Source organism: Erpetoichthys calabaricus, chromosome 3 (assembly GCF_900747795.2).
Source record: "Erpetoichthys calabaricus chromosome 3, fErpCal1.3, whole genome shotgun sequence".
In the NCBI taxonomy this organism is placed as follows: domain Eukaryota; kingdom Metazoa; phylum Chordata; class Cladistia; order Polypteriformes; family Polypteridae; genus Erpetoichthys; species Erpetoichthys calabaricus.
In genome coordinates, this window is record NC_041396.2 from 5,325,876 (window position 1) to 5,342,792 (window position 16,917).

At 38.9% G+C, this 16,917-nt stretch overlaps 1 long non-coding RNA gene across 1 annotated transcript; it reads right to left on the reverse strand.

Moving 5' to 3' along the window:
• Positions 1-522: 522 nt before the first annotated feature.
• LOC127527275 (uncharacterized) lies at positions 523-11,132 on the reverse strand. Its single transcript, XR_007934575.1, has 3 exons — positions 10,982-11,132; positions 7,086-7,246; positions 523-899 (listed from the first exon to the last, which is right to left on the reverse strand). It is a non-coding gene; the product is annotated as an uncharacterized LOC127527275 (long non-coding RNA).
• Positions 11,133-16,917: the final 5,785 nt, after the last annotated feature.

Here is a 16,917-nt window from a genome sequence, read left to right on the forward strand (position 1 = left end):
CTGCATCCACTGAACAGGATCATCTCCAGACAGAGGAGCAGCTTCAGCGACAGACTGCTGTCACCATCCTGCTCCACAGACAGACTGAGGAGATCGTTCCTCCCCCATACTATGCAACTCTTCAGTTCTACCTGGGGGGTAAACGTTAACATTATTCAAAGTTATTGTCTGTTATACCTGCGTTTTTATCACCCTTAAATTTAATATTGTTTTTTATCAGTATGCTGCTGCTGGAGTATGTGAATTTCCCCTTGGCATTAATAAAGTATCTATCTATCTATCTATCTATCTATCTATCTATCTATCTATCTATCTATCTATCTATCTATCTATCTATCTATCTATCTATCTATCTATCTATCTATCTATCTATCTACTGGGTTTTATAACTTTTCACTCTTTTTTTTCGACCACTCATTGGATTTTTGTATTGGGACCTTCTTTGCTTTTTTAGATTATCTGTTTTGAAGGTATTGCCTTCAGTACCTTTGTGCTCCTTAGGGCTTCTTGGAAAAATAAATCCTTTTCTTTATAAACATTCAATGTTTGCCCTTGTTGTGACTATCTGCTGTTATTTTGACAGTTTTCCTCCTCTAGTCAGCATTTATGACAATTATTTTGAGACTAGTGTGCTTAGGAACTCTCTAGTTCATAACACTGCCAGACAAAACTGTCTCTACCAAACCCCACACTTAAACACGTACATATTATTTATAATAGAAATCCCTGTATCACTACTTGCCGTCTTTATTGCTGTCATTGAACAGAGGCATGTGGATCACTGTTGGAGCTGAGGCATCACTGTACACATTGCAGTCCTGAGGTTTTTGGCCTTTCTTGTCCACATGGGGAAAAGGAAGTTTGTGTGCATCAGCATAAGCCTTAGCCTGATTCAATGTCTAAAAAAGAAAAGAAAAGAAAAAAAGGAAAACTTTGTTTTAATCACATTACCCAATAATGATCTTGCCTTAAGATGTAGGAGGATACGGAAAGAATACTGAAATGCGCTCCCCGACATTATATCAATCAGATCATATGTTTAGCAAATTTAAAGAGAGCAGCCGATGGGATAGGCACTGATTGCCAACTACACTTTACCGGTTTCATTAAATGCATGGATAGGTGAGGTAAAAAGAGAGCATTTATTCTAAGAATGGATATCTTTTTACTTTAAGAATACAACAAATATATTAAATGTTCAGATGTCAAAATACAGACAGAAAATGAACTCATGAAAGCAGAGTACTTTACATTTCTCAAGGTGTAGAAAAACTCAATGAAAAAAATGCAATGATTAAATCTTAGTATGTGAAGAATGAAACTTATTGTGATCTTTTTAAGTTTCTTGTGAGATACAGTCATAATGGAGACGGACACATTCTCCCTTGATTTTAAAGGGAAATCCATCCATCCATTATCCAACCCGCTATATACTAACTACAGGGTCACAGGGGTCTGCTGGAGCCAATCCTAGCCAACACAAGGCGCTAGGCAGGAAACAAACCCCGGGCCGGGCACCAGCCCACCGCAGGGCACGCACACTCACACACATCCACACACCCAGCACACACTAGGGACAATTTAGGACCACCAATGCACATAACCAGCATGTCTTTGGACTGTGGGAGGAAACCAGAGCACCCGGAGGAAACCACTACAGATGTTAGAAATTTGGAGGTCATGTCAACACCTTGAACTCTTTGTCATGTTCATCAAACCAATCCTGAACAATTTTTTCAGCTGAGAAAGGTCACTGTCATCATGGAATACCATTGTCATGAAGGAGTGTATGTGGTCTGCAACAATGTTTAGGTAGGTGGTACATTTTAAAGTAAAATCCACATGAATGCCATTTCCCAAGGTTTCTCAATGGAACACTGTCTGGAGCATCACACTGCCTCTGCCAGCCTGCCTTCTTCCCATAGTGCTACCTGCTGCCATCTTTTCCCCAGGTAAATGATGTACACGCAACCAGACATTCACATGATCTAAAAGAAAATATGATTCACAAGACCAGGGGCATCATGTATAAACAATGAGTATCCACAAAAATGTTGCGTACGCCCGACTCCACACTCACATCACGATGTACAAAAACTAAACTTGGCATAAAGCCACACACATTCTCACGGCAGCTCCCCCCCAACATTTCTGCTCAGTTGTGCAAACTGGTGGCACCCAGAGTCAAAGCAGTGCTTCTGTTCCTGTGTGGATTTCCCTTTCTTTTTTAGGTTCGCATCCATGATGCAGGTTTTATCAAATACACTGAAATTAACCACATTGTGTTTATAAATTTAAGGCTCCTGATTGTAACCATTCTGTAACAATATAACGGTGCACATAATGGCCAAGCTATTCCAAATTCCACAGCTGCTTTAGTGTTGTTACTCTCAGTACACCACTAAGAGTAGTTTAACCCAAGGTATCTGAGTGTGAAATCACAGCTATGAAGCCTTTCCCGCACGGACCTTGAGGCTCAAAAACAGTTTCATCCCAAGAGCTATGAACGGACTCGATCAGGCCATCAAGTGCTCCCGGTAGAACTGTTTGTACTAACAAGTACAATTACCTCACTGAAAAATTGCACTGCAGCTGTAATAATATTGCACAACCTGAACTACTTCATGAACAATTTGCATTATCTGCACAATATGTACATGTATATTGTATATTTTTCATTGTTTTTTATTGTATTATTATTATTATTATTGCGTGGAGTTTGTATGTTCTCCCCGTGTCTGCGTGGGTTTCCTCCGGGCACTCCGGTTTCCTCCCACGGTCCAAAGACATGCAGGTTATGTGCATTGGCGATTCTAAATTGTCCCTAGTGTGTGCTTGGTGTGTGGGTGTGTGTGCCCTGCGGTGGGTTGGTGCCCTGCCTGGGGTTTGTTTCCTGCCTTGCGCCCTGTGTTGGCTGGGACTGGCTCCAGCAGTCCCCCATGACCCTGTAGTTAGGATGTAGCGGGTTGGATAATGGATGGATGGATGGATCTTATCGTACCATACAATGACAATAAAAGGATTCAATTCAGTTCAATAGAATATGTACTGTATTTACAGACGATGATGACTGGCTTCGAAGTCTATTTAGACTATCCTCTTGGAGCTGTGAGCTGTTAGAATACTAGGGTATACAGTAGACCCATGTGAAGTCGTGGTTCAGAGTTTGCAGCCTCAGTCGTTCGTGTATTTTTCCTTAGAACCTATCTAATAATTGTTAGCGGAAACCACAAATATCCTCTGCAATTTTTATGGCTTTTTTCGTAGCAATACTGTACAGTAGAGAGAACAGGAAGCAACTGTAGAGGAAAACGCAGCTTGTGATGGTGAAAGTAGCCAATAGAATTTGAAACTGCAACTCCCATCAGTCCCTGCAGTGGCTCCGATTGGTCTTCTGCTGAGGGTGCTGGGGCTGTTGGGGTCAAAGGATGTCAGCGCAGCTTTTAAAAAGGGGGCCAGTGACTAAAAGCAAAAAAAAAGTTTTTGTAATTTGTGTTTCAAGTTCCTGTCTGTCTGCCTTCTGTTGGGTTACCTGTACTTATTCGTTTTATCCTGGATTGTTTTGTGATTGGCATCTGAATTGTCTGCCTATGTAATGAGGACTGAAAGTGTATTCATGGCCATCCTGCAAAGAAAGGAGCACTCCTGAACCCGTCCACTCATCTTCACCATTTCAGGAACTACCGGTAGGACTATCTTTACATTCCCATTCAACGTGCGGATCTCTGGACTATCTATTTTCATCATTACATTTCATCTGTTGCTGTTTTTCATGAACGTTTTTCATGATTTACTGTGTGTGTTTTGTTTGTGCTTTGTTGTATTTAATGTGTAATCGCTGTAAGGGGAACAGGGGTGGTATCATTGTTTTCATTTATTTAATTTGTTTTCATTACATTCATTATTTGCTGCTTGATTACCGTTTTGCTTTGTTTTTGTCTCTGTTTGTGAGTGCGTGCTGATCGGGCCAAGGCTGGGTGCGTCCCTGGAATCTCCACCATAAAAATAAATAAATAACGGTCTTCTCGACGGAGTGGATCTTAGCGGCACCGGACCGCTACTTCGTTATTCATTTCTCCTTGCTGCTGATTGACTGTGATGCATCTCCAGCAGAGTGTTCTTGTGTTTTCTATTTTCTTCCTCTTAATCCTTAAACCACCACAACCAGCTATAGTCGTTTCTCAGTGCTATTTGCAAGCATGCAGGAGCTGATCAGTCAGTGCTGTACATTCATTGAGCATACAGCTCATGACCACTGCCAGCCCTTTGTGAGTAGGGAGGCTAAACACACCCCTAGAAGACATGGATGCTCCTCAAAAAAACCCTCTTAAAAAACACTAATAGACTACTTTCACATTGCTCCTTTACTTGCTGGGCGACAACTCTGTCGTGTGATATGCTTCTCGCGTGATGCTACACATACTTAAAAGCCAGAACAGCACCTGTCCTTTTTGGCCGATTGCTTTGTTTCTCTCTCCTCCCCAAGACAAACTCTGCTCCTGTTGGGGCTCCTGCTCCCATTGTGCTCCCCTATGATGTTTATCTATTCTTTAATCGAGAACTAACTGCATACTGAGCTCAATTACTTCTGAAAGACACATGTTTGTTTGAAGTGTTTGAATAAAGTTCCTGTCTCTACAGTCTCGTGTTTCTGTGACCCAAGCGTGACACCCTGCAGCCTCACTGTCCCTGGGATTGAGCCACTGCACTAGACTAGCCTGCAAGCATCAGCGCTTACCTCTGTGTGCTTGCGTGCAGCCAGTTCAAGCGCAGTTGGCACAGTGATTTACTGAATTTCATCCATGGTATCAGTTGTACCTTGTGCATATTTTTCAGTAGTTATTTTAAATAGTTTTTACAGTTCATCAGCAGTGTATAAAATAATCAGTGTTGCAATAATTGTGATGCTCTTTGCATGAAAAAAAAAAGTGTTCCATTAAAATTTCACTTTTTCTTTATGAATTGTGACATTTACTTAAACTTCAGCAAAAAAGTATTTGGCGTCCAGAGATGCATTAACCCCCAAGTATGTGGCAGTTTAAGGGTTAAAGTCCCAAGATGCCACCGACACGCCCTTGCACCTTCTAAGGCCTCTGGCAATGAAAACGCACTTGCATGAATTACAGTACATATACAGTAGCAGTAACATCAGTATTTTACATTTTAGGACTGCGGGAGACATAGAAGTACAGTATACAGGTTTACATTTACATTCTTTTTTTTTTAAGTGTAGCAGTGCTACTATGAGTTAGAACTGCATCTCCCAGCAGTCCCTGCAAGGATGGTTGGGGTCAAAGGTGGTCAGAGGGGTTTAAAAGGAGTGGCAGGTGTCCGATAGAGAGGGAAGTGATTTTTTGTTGTTGTATTTTGTGTTATGTTTACCTGTCAGACTGCCTTCTGTTAATTAAGCCATTTTTAGTCGCTGTGTCCTGGATTGTATTCGTTGTTGGGGTCTGGATCGTCTGTCTACCTGTGTGCTGAGGACTGATTGTGGATTCACGGCTTTCCCGCAAGTATAGGAGCACTCCTGAACCAGTGTCTACTGGTAGGACTATTTTTTCATTCTCTTACAACATACAGATCTCTGGACTTGCTCTCGTCATCCTTCGATACATCCAGTGTGGTATTCCATGGACTTTGCTGTGTGGAGTTGTGTTTTTGTGTTTAATGTAATATCGCCGTAGGGGTCTGGGGTGGTATTACTTATATTATTTAATTTCATTATATTCTTTAATTTTTGTTAGTTCCCAGTGTGCTGTATTTTGTCTCTGTTTGTGTTATAGAGGATCATCCTCTATAAAAATAAATAAATCACCGTCATCTTGACAGTGTGAATCTTCGCAGCCCTTGACCGTTATATAAGGTAATGTATTAAGGTGAGTTTGAAATTAAATTAAAGTGTTTTGGGGGCATATTTAGGGTTTAAACTATAAAAATAGGCATTTTTTAACCACATCCAGAATTTAAGGTTTTTCACAATGCGCGGGTGCTCTAGAAATGTAACCCCCGTGAATTTTGGGGGTGTACTATATACTTGATATCATTTTTAAGATGAAATGCATTAAAATATGTATATTACATTATACAGATAAATTGTTAACTTAAATAATGTTAAACATGTGGGGAAACGTATTATAAATAACGTACATTCATCTCACTGTGGTGCTTATTCCGTACGTGATACCATGTGACACATTATAATTGTCCTGCTCTTCGCTAATACACCCATGCCATCGAAAAAAAGACGTACAATTAGAAAGTCCACTTCTGATGCCAGAAAAAAGTCTGTTTCAAGGGCGTCTAAAACGTTGCGCAAGACGTGTCGATGTTTTCATACCAAGAATTACGCTGATTCCAATGATTTACCCTTTGATTTCAAACAGCTACAATTTCCAGTTCGTTTGGCTTTTGCTATGTCAATTAATAAGGCTCAAAGGCAATCACTGCAAGTTAAAGGCATCAATTTAGAAAATCCATGCTTTTCACACAGACAACTCTACGTAGCATGTCCTACAGTGGGCAATCCTCAGAATTTGTTCATTTTCGCACCACAAGGCAAAACAAAAAATATAGTGTATCCAAAGGCCCTGGAATGACCACTTATATTACCTATTACAATAAAATGTCAATCAGAAAACTGTTCTATTTCTATGTTCTGTTTCTTTCATTTAGGAAATTCTCTGGTTATAGATAACACTAGTAACACAATAAATTGTGGGAAGTTTCATCCTGTAAATTGTATATAGTACGATGGGTTTACTGATTTCAAACACAAAACCAGGCCAAATTTGACCCAGAGATGTTACAGGGGTGGCAGTCTCAGCACCTTTTTATAAAACATAAGCACTGCAATATATTGTGGCAAGAACTATAGAGATATGATAACAGCAGCCACACTTGGCTCTGGACTAGTCTACTGTAATGCACAACTTGGCTTAAACACATAGTTGGAAGCAAGACAGTTGAAAAATGAAATGATCTGAAAACAGATTAAATGGCAACTTTGAAAACACATAATAGAATATAGCATTATAATTCTACAGTACAGTCACAACAGATTCATATGAAAAATACAAAAATCTTACCATAAAAATATCCCCATCACTGTAGTCCAATGAAATGATCACATCCACTTTCCGTTTTTCTTGTAACATCAGAGGGTAGGCGCAGTTTATAGCCAAACCAGCATCCACAAGGGACAAAAATTCCTTCTGTATCACATTACGTATGTTACTAATGTCCTTATCTGGAAAGAATAAATAACTTTTAAATTAATAAACATATATAGCATGGCCATAATGAGAGTACAGCCACTTAAGGTTAAATATATTCTAATATATTCATCCCACAAGGTATCCAAGACCACATCCTATATTATATATTTATAAATAGCATCCTTTGACAAATCTCCTAAAATCTCTTATTTTTTTTATTTATCCATTTTATTTTATATTTCATTTTCTCAAAAAAGACATTGTTCAATAACATTGAAAACAAATTGAAAGAATCCTGCTAGATTCACATTATGCCTTGAAGACCTGGATGACATTCCTATTCATCCTTCTCCAGTGGAGACTAAATAGATTTAATTCACTAAATTTTTTAGAATAGGATGTATCCTTAAGTCCAGGAATATATCTGGCTTAGGAGTAAAAGTATTTTGTCAATTTTTCTAATTTAGAAAAGTACCCCAAAGTTCATTGGGACTTAGGAGAGCTCATGAGCTCTCCTAACTCGTTAGGAACTGCCAGAAGTTGGCATTCAGGCAGAGATCATCACTCATATCCCGGGAAAACCTGAATGTTTTGGAAATGCTTTGTAAACGCTGGACAACCATTAACTTGTAAAAAGATTTTGATTTTGACAAAGATGGAATAATATTCGCTGGCAGAAGGCCGGAGCCCTTACCCAGGTGGAATGCCTCAACAGTGAAAAGATCAGGGAAGAGAGCTTATTCAGGACATTACCTTCCCGCTACAGCACTAAGTGGCAACTCCCCTGGGTTGCAGCGGTGCCTCGAACTCCCACAATGCTCCTTGGGAACTGGAATTTGGAGCAGCCCAGCTGGGTTCCCGTTAGCACCACCAGGGGGCACTGCAGAAACTGTTGAGCCCTGTGTGGCTGCACTTCTGCCACACCCAGAAGTGCTGCCGGAAGAAAGTCATCGGACACCTGGAACACTTCTGGGTGTCCTATAAAAGGGGGCAGCTGCTACTACTCGGAGATCCAGTGTCGGGAGGAGGTAGGCTAAGCTTGCTGGAAGAGAAGTGGAGGTGAAGAGAGAAAAGTATGTTATGTGCAGTGTTTGTGCTTTGGAACTGTGCTATGTAGGTGGGAAATGGAGGAAAGTGTTTCCCATGGGGAAAAGAAAAAAATAAATAAAACACGTGTACCGAACTTGTGTCCTGCATCTGTCTGTGTCAGGTTTGGGCATCAGAAGACACCCTCTGCAAGCCACAATTTGTAGCAAATCTTGTATGTTACGTAAGTGATCCATCTACTCGGAGAAGCCATGCAATGTCAGCCAAAACAAAGTGTTGGTAACGTTACTTTTTTGGCCACAGGGAAATGTAGCTTTGCAAGATGATTTGGGTATTTCACAACCTACCATTTCTCGAAATTTGCTCCAAATTTTAAATGCCTTTCCAACACATGAAATAGCACACAGATTAAATATTTCCTCAACACTTCACGGAGGTAACGTTAAAGCAATCTGCAAACAGATTGGCATGCACATAAAGATCATTGCCTCAAGTGTGGAGGATAACGTATATGTGAATAGCAAACAATATTATAATATCAACACAAAAGGTTGACATGAATGTAAACTGTATTGCAGTGGCCAGCATATTATGCTGAAGATAAGTGGGCCTGTATGGGTGATTGACAGCAAAATGTCACACAGATAGACTGAGCTCTGCAAACAATGAACCCCTACAACATTTGTGTTACAATTTACAAGCCTGGTGAGGTTCAAGAAGGTACAGTAGGTGGACAACTCCAGGGTATTAGAGAAATATATCTTCACAGCAAAAAACAGGGGTTTATGAAGGGGGACATGACGAGCAATTCTGATAGACGATTGGAAACACTGGAAGAGTAAACACGACTTATAGCCATGGCTAGTTTCAATATCTGTTACTTGTTGAGGCGTTTTCAGTGGCTATAACAGCAAGAAGATGATTCTTCTGAAAGTTTGGCTATTGATCATTCATTGTTAAATAAATATGCCCGTCACTGAGCTTCACACTCATTCAGTTTGTGTGTCCCATCTTGGTGGTCATTACAGTCTTATACTAGATGTTGTTGAGATGTGGAAGCTTAAAGCAGTATCCTGCCTCACTGTTTTCCTACTACTTTGGATATTATTATTTATTATTATCTTAACATTAGTATCAGAAAACTGCAAAACCTCATAATAAAATCATGATGTCATAATGCCTTTTGATTTCTATTTAACTGTTTTTTACAATCTATATATATAAAATTCTTTTCACGTTTGAAACGGAAATTACGTATGACCACATGATATGGAAATTTCGTATGAAACGGAAATTGCGTAATTTAATAATAACGTAATAACTGAACGTTGTGAATTTCCCCTTGGGATTAATAAAGTATCTATCTATCTATTACATATGACCACACGATATGGAAATTACCTACACCATTTTTATATCGTCTTTACGAATTGTTATTATTTGTGTGCGCCCCGCGTTGCCATCTCCCACCCCTCCTGTCTGGACTACAGTGCTGAGCCGTCTGCCGCCAGGCGCGTTCTGACAGAGAAGTTTTATTTATTCGTCCACGTGACTGTCGCTGAAACTGACACATTGTAACTTTTTTTTAGTTGGCAGTATTTGATAGTAGAAGAGATGAGGAAAACAGCTTTGTGTCTTTCTACTTTTTAACTGCGCCGAGCTGTAAACATTGTGAAGACGAGAGCGCCTTCAGCTGCGAGGGGTTGTGAGAACAAAGTGGATGCTGGGAGGCACGGAATGTCGGGCTACTCCGCCGAGTCGAGAGCTTCGCAGTTTCGGGCAGCATCCTCTCTTCTTGCACCGTTTGTGACACTTCAAGTCCCCCGTCGGCTCCTGGGAGAGTGGAAATCTTTGCGAATGAGTGTAATGGGCGCCATCGAAGCTGGACTCTGTTTGTAAACTGCCCTGCACGACTACTTACTGTCCCTTAAGGTAAGTTCAGGTCACTAAAACCCCATAACAGCCAAGGTTGCTATTGTGATTAATTATTTTAACAAGTAAATCACAGGCATGTAGTGCAAGGTTGTCAGGCAAAAGTTTGGACGATCACATAGAAAATGTTATTTCTATACCACAGGCTGTCGTGTAGCGCCTTTCACAAGGAATCTACTACTTACCTGTTGTGTTATAGCGCCTTTAAAATGTAATTTACCCGAAACCACTCCAGTAGTGCTCAATGTATCTTTACTTCTTAAATGTTAATGTTTTACTGTTTAATAACTTATAGACTACATTTTATTTTTTTCCCTTGCACTCAGTGAGTGAAACCACTGGGTAATCAACTAGTATAACCTAACATTTTATTTGCCTTTCAATAGTTTCCACAAAGATGGTTAGAATGCTGTGTCAACTTCAACCCCTAAAAAATGTTTTTAGAAGTTACAATATGAAATGGATCATCTCCAGTCTTGTATTTATAATTAACAAGTTGCTCTTTGGACTTTCTTCATTAATTGTTTTTTCAGGGTATTCACCCCATTTTGAATATGACACACATATAGACTTTACTACTATGAACAAAACAAAAAGTTTTTGCTCTTTTGTACATTAACTCAAAGACTGCAGAATGAAAGCACAATCTAATAATGACAAAATAAAATTACAAACACAGTAATACCTTAAAGAGAACCATTTTCCATAGCTTTATCCCTACACTCTACATCCTTGAACATTAACATGAATGAACAGAAAGGGGCACTAAGTACTTGTCATCTTCTTACCTTTATTATTGACAGGACACTTGTAAAGATAATTGAACGTGGTTCCAAACTTCCATTCAGACAGGGCTCTGTGTGTATTGAATACGAAATTGCAATCATCCCAAACTAGGAAGAGAGGTCAAAGTCACATAAATAAAATAAAAAGTAAAATGACAGCAAATATAAAACACAAAAGCCGGACATCATTTATCCAATAGTTTATCTGTTTTGGTGTCTGTGCAGCAGCTTCTGAACATAAGTGGTATGTCTAGAAGATTTTGAACTTCTTAACTCACAGTAAGTTTCCTCTTATTATTATTGATTCAGATACACATCATGTATATTATTATAGCCACATTAGCACAAAAAATCAAGTCAAGTGACTTTATTGTCATACTATCCATACACCGTATTGCAGCATACAGTGGCACAAAATAACATTCCCTAGGACCTCTGTGGTGCAAAATACACAGGACAAGTACAAGACAGGTAAAGAACTATACTGTAATATAATAGGTAAATGAATAATAGGTAAGTGAATAGATATTATTAATTCATTACTATTTCAAATAAATACTAACAGTTAAACTAATAATAAAAAAATAGTAGTACAAGTGTAACAAATGTATTGCATATAATTTCACTACTATGGGCAGAACTGAGGGCAGGGGGGCAACACAGAGCTTAGAGTCCAGACAACCAAGCAGTAGGAGTTATTGTACACTAGTGTTTGGCACAACTGATTTGGATGCTACACTACCTTCTGCTAAATGAAAGTTGGAAGAAGAAATCGTGGGAGGGGAGGGAGCGGTTCTTCACAATGTTCCTGTCTGGTGTATGATTATCTTGCTCTGGCAGATTTCATTTTTTTTACAGTAGGAGGTTAAGTGTTTCTAAACATCCGGGAACTGTTGTGGAAAATATGCAGACCCATTGTACACCATCTCCAGCATCACTATAATAGAATAAGCAAGCACAGAAACTGGATGGATTGGTGAACTAAACACTGTGACCTTGGGACTGTGGAGAGAGTCTCAGGCCTTGGCACTAGATTATCTAGTTGATTGACAATGCATTGACTTTCTGCATGCTTTATTGTGTTGTAGATTTCATTTTAAGTTGTCCATCAATCTATGCTCAACAACCCATAATGACAAAGTGAAAACATATTCTCAGAAAAGTTTCCAAATTTATTGAAAATCCAAAACTGAAATCTCTGTTTCACAGAGGTGTTCAGACACTTAATTCAGTCCTTTGTAGATACTCTTTTGGAAACAATGCCAGCTTTGAGTCTTCCTAGTAAATCTCCACAAGCTTGGCACACATGGATGTGGGCTTTCTAAACAATGTCCAGTTAATTCAGTTTTCCACAGGTGGACTTCAGTTAAGTTCTTGACACACCTCAAGGAGAATTAAAGCAAACAGAATGAATCTGAGTAAAACGTAGAGTGTTGTAGCAAAGTGTCTGAATACTTAGTGAAATTTTAATAAATTTGTTAAAATTTCTGAAAACCTGTTTTCATTTTGTCATACTAGGGTGTTGAGTGTAGATTGAGTAGATGAATGGGCAAAAATGGCAGATGTATCAATTTACAATTAAATCTACAACATAAATAAAGTGTGCAGAAAGTGAAGAGGTCTAAATACTTTTGGAATCCTCTGTATGTACCGTTCACAGGGTAACCCATTATGGGAGGGTCCAGATAAAGAACAATACAAAAATACAAATTTCATGACAGCAATAAACAAATCAAAGTGAGCCTCAACCAGAGCAAGAACACCCAGGCCTAGGAGTGTTGTTCACAGACAAGCATCTCGTAGTCTGATGACCAATGTGCGTTATGGTCTAGCTCAACCCAAATAAATCACTTTCAGCAAACATACAACAGCAACATTTATTTATATAGCACATTTTCATACAAAAAGTAGCTCAAAGTGCTTTACATAATGAAGAAAAGAAAAATAAAAGACAAAATAAGAAATTAAAATAAGACAACATTAGTTAACATAGAAAAGGAGTAAGGTCCGATGGCCAGGGTGGACAGAAAAAACAAAAAAAAAACTCCAGAAGGCTGGAGAAAAAAATAAAATCTGCAGGGGTTCCAGGCTACGAGACCACCCAGTCCCCTCTGGGCATTCTACCTAACATAAATGAAATAGTCCTCTTTGTAGTTAGGGTTCTACATACATATACAGGCTAACCACGGGCAAAAGTCAGGTGAAGTGTCAGTTGGGCGACCGTCAAGAGTAGGAATATTTCAAGTGTATGAATCTAACAACACACAAAAAAAACTTGCCTTAATGCCAGAAGTATCAAAAAGAGAACACATGGGTCAGAGTTGCATGTAGCTGTCCTGCTCCACTGATAGACTGAGAAGATCGTTCCTCCCCCAAACTATGCGACACTTCAATTCCACCCGGGGGGGGGCAAACGTTAACATTATAAAAAGTTATTGTCTGTTTTTACCTGCATTATTATCAATCTTTAATTTAATATTGGTTTTTGTATCAGTATGCTGCTGCTGGAGAATGTGAATTTCCCCTTGGGATTATTAAAGTATCTATCTATCTATCTATCTATCTATCTATCTATCTATCTATCTATCTATCTATCTATCTATCTATCTATCTATCTATCTATCTATCTATCTATCTATCTATCTATCTATCTATCTATCTATCTATCTATAACAATAACAGAAACCAGGCTAAATAACAAAGGTATAGCATAGAGGTATACACATTTTTAGGTAGGATAGAAAAAATAGAAATGGAGGTGGGTTTGCTCTTAATGTGAAACTGACTCTTAAGTCTGGACAAGGAGTGCCATCTTAGTAAGGAGGTCCGGCTTCGTCTGGAAAGCATTAGGAAAAAAGGGCTTATTTTAGGAGTGTGTTATATACTGCATAATGCAGACAATAATTTCAATGCACTTTGTTTTCATAGTATTTATAAGGCAAGTTTACAGGGGGATATTACAGTCATGGGGGGACTTTATCTATACCCAAATATTGACTGGAAAAATCTTGCAAATAGCGGAGCACAAGAGCAGAAGTTTATAGATGTAAGCAATTTCTGTTTTTTAACACAGCATGTTAAAGCACCAACGCAGGGGGAGGCCTGTTTAGATTTCATGTTTTGTAATTATCTGGATAGAATTGAGGGTGTAGAGGTGATTGAAACACTACAGTCAGATGACCATAATATAATACAATTATCAGTGTTTTGGAAGACTGCAAATGCAAAGACTAAAACTGTTAAGTTTAACTTTAATTTTTAACATTAACACTTAAATTTTGAGCACATGCAATAACGTCTAAAAAATAAACTAGGAAAGGCTTTTAAGTGTGGAGAGAGTTGAGGAGCAGTGGAACAGGTTTAAAAAACTTTTTCATATAATACAGGACAGGTATGTCCCAAAATTTGGTATAAGTAGTAAATTACAAAAACTCCACAGAGGTTACGTAAGGAGATCAAAAAGAAGCTACAAAGGAAACAACAGATGTATAAGGTTTATAAGATTAATAACTTCAATATGAATCATAGAGTGTATGAGAACATGAGGGCAGCCATTAAGAAAGATAGTAGGGAAGTACTGTATACCAATCCAGAAGCTTCAGTTTGTATTAACAACCTTAATTCAGACTACTTTAGATTACAGCCCCTTGTCACCACTGCTGTTTGCAATTGCCATTGAGCCACTGGCAGTTCACTGTCAAAATGCTTATGCGATAAAGGGGATTATCAGAGAAGAACTTCAACAGAAAGTTTCCCTCCATGCAGATGATATGGTACTGTACAGTGGTGTGAAAAACTATTTGCCCCCTTCCTGATTTCTTATTCTTTTGCATGTTTGTCACACAAAATGTTTCTGATCATCAAACACATTTAACCATTAGTCAAATATAACACAAGTAAACACAAAATGCAGTTTTTAAATGATGGTGTTTATTATTTAGGGAGAAAAAAAATCCAAACCTACATGGCCCTGTGTGAAAAAGTAATTGCCCCCTTGTTAAAAAATAACCTAACTGTGGTGTATCACACCTGAGTTCAATTTCCGTAGGCACCCCCAGGCCTGATTACTGCCACACCTGTTTCAATCAAGAAATCACTTAAATAGGAGCTGCCTGACACAGAGAAGTAGACCAAAAGCACGTCAAAAGCTAGACATCATGCCGAGATCCAAAGAAATTCAGGAACAAATGAGAACAAAAGTAATTGAGCTCTATCAGTATGGTAAAGGTTATAAAGCCATTTCTAAAGCTTTGGGACTCCAGCGAACCACAGTGAGAGCCATTATCCACAAATGGTAAAAACATGGAACAGTGGTGAACCTTCCCAGGAGTGGCCGGCCGACCAAAATTACCCCAAGAGCGCAGAGACGACTCATCCGAGAGGTCACAAAAGACCCCAGGACAACGTCTAAAGAACTGCAGGCCTCACTTGCCTCAATTAAGGTCAGTGTTCACGACTCCACCATAAGAAAGAGACTGGGCAAAAACGGCCTGCATGGCAGATTTCCAAGACGCAAACCACTGTTAAGCAAAAAGAACATTAGGGCTCGTCTCAATTTTGCTAAGAAACATCTCAATGATTGCCAAGACTTTTGGGAAAATACCTTGTGGACTGATGAGACAAAAGTTGAACTTTTTGGAAGGCAAATGTCCCGTTACATCTGGCGTAAAAGGAACACAGCATTTCAGAAAAAGAACATCATACCAACAGTAAAATATGGTGATGGTAGTGTGATAGTCTGGGGTTGTTTTGCTGCTTCAGGACCTGGAAGGCTTGCTGTGATAGATGGAACCATGAATTCTACTGTCTACCAAAAAATCCTGAAGGAGAATGTCCGGCCATCTGTTCGTCAACTCAAGCTGAAGCGATCTTGGGTGCTGCAACAGGACAATGACCCAAAACACACCAGCAAATCCACCTCTGAATGGCTGAAGAAAAACAAAATGAAGACTTTGGAGTGGCCTAGTCAAAGTCCTGACCTGAATCCAATTGAGATGCTATGGCATGACCTTAAAAAGGCGGTTCATGCTAGAAAACCCTCAAATAAAGCTGAATTACAACAATTTTGCAAAGATGAGTGGGCCAAAATTCCTCCAGAGCGCTGTAAAAGACTCATTGCAAGTTATCGCAAACGCTTGATTGCAGTTATTGCTGCTAAGGGTGTCCCAACCAGTTATTAGGTTCAGGGGGCAATTACTTTTTTCCCACAGGGCCATGTAGGTTTGGATTTTTTTTTCTCCCTAAATAATAAAAACCACCATTTACAAACTGCATTTTGTGTTTACTTGTGTTATATTTGACTAATGGTTAAATGTGTTTGATGATCAGAAACATTTTGTGTGACAAACATGCAAAAGAATAAGAAATCAGGAAGGGGGCAAATAGTTTTTCACACCACTGTATATATCAGACCCACAAAATACTGTGCCTGCAGCCCTAACTGTACTAGCAGAATTTGAAAAGTATTTCTGGTCTCAGAATCAATTTTAATAAAAGTGTGCTCTTTCCAGTGAATTCTCAAGCACATAATATTAAATTGGATACCTTCCCCTTTATAATCACAGATCAGTTTAAATATCTAGGGGTAAACATCACAAGTAAATATAAAGCTCTTTATCAACAAAAATTTGCTGTCTGTATGGAAAAAATTAAGCAAGACTTGCATAGATGGTCAACCCTTCATTTCAGTTTAGCTGGAAGAATTAACATTGTTAAGATGAATATCCTTCCTAAGCTTCTCTTTTTATTTCAAAACATTCCAATATACATCACAAAATCATTTTTTAAGAAATTAGATTCAACAATAACCTCACTTATTTGGAACTCAAAACATCCATGTATCCAAAGGGCAACTCTACAAAGAACTAAGGCAGAAGGTGGCATGGCTCTACCTAGCTTTCACATTTATTACCTTGAGGTTGGACTTGGACTTGATGCCT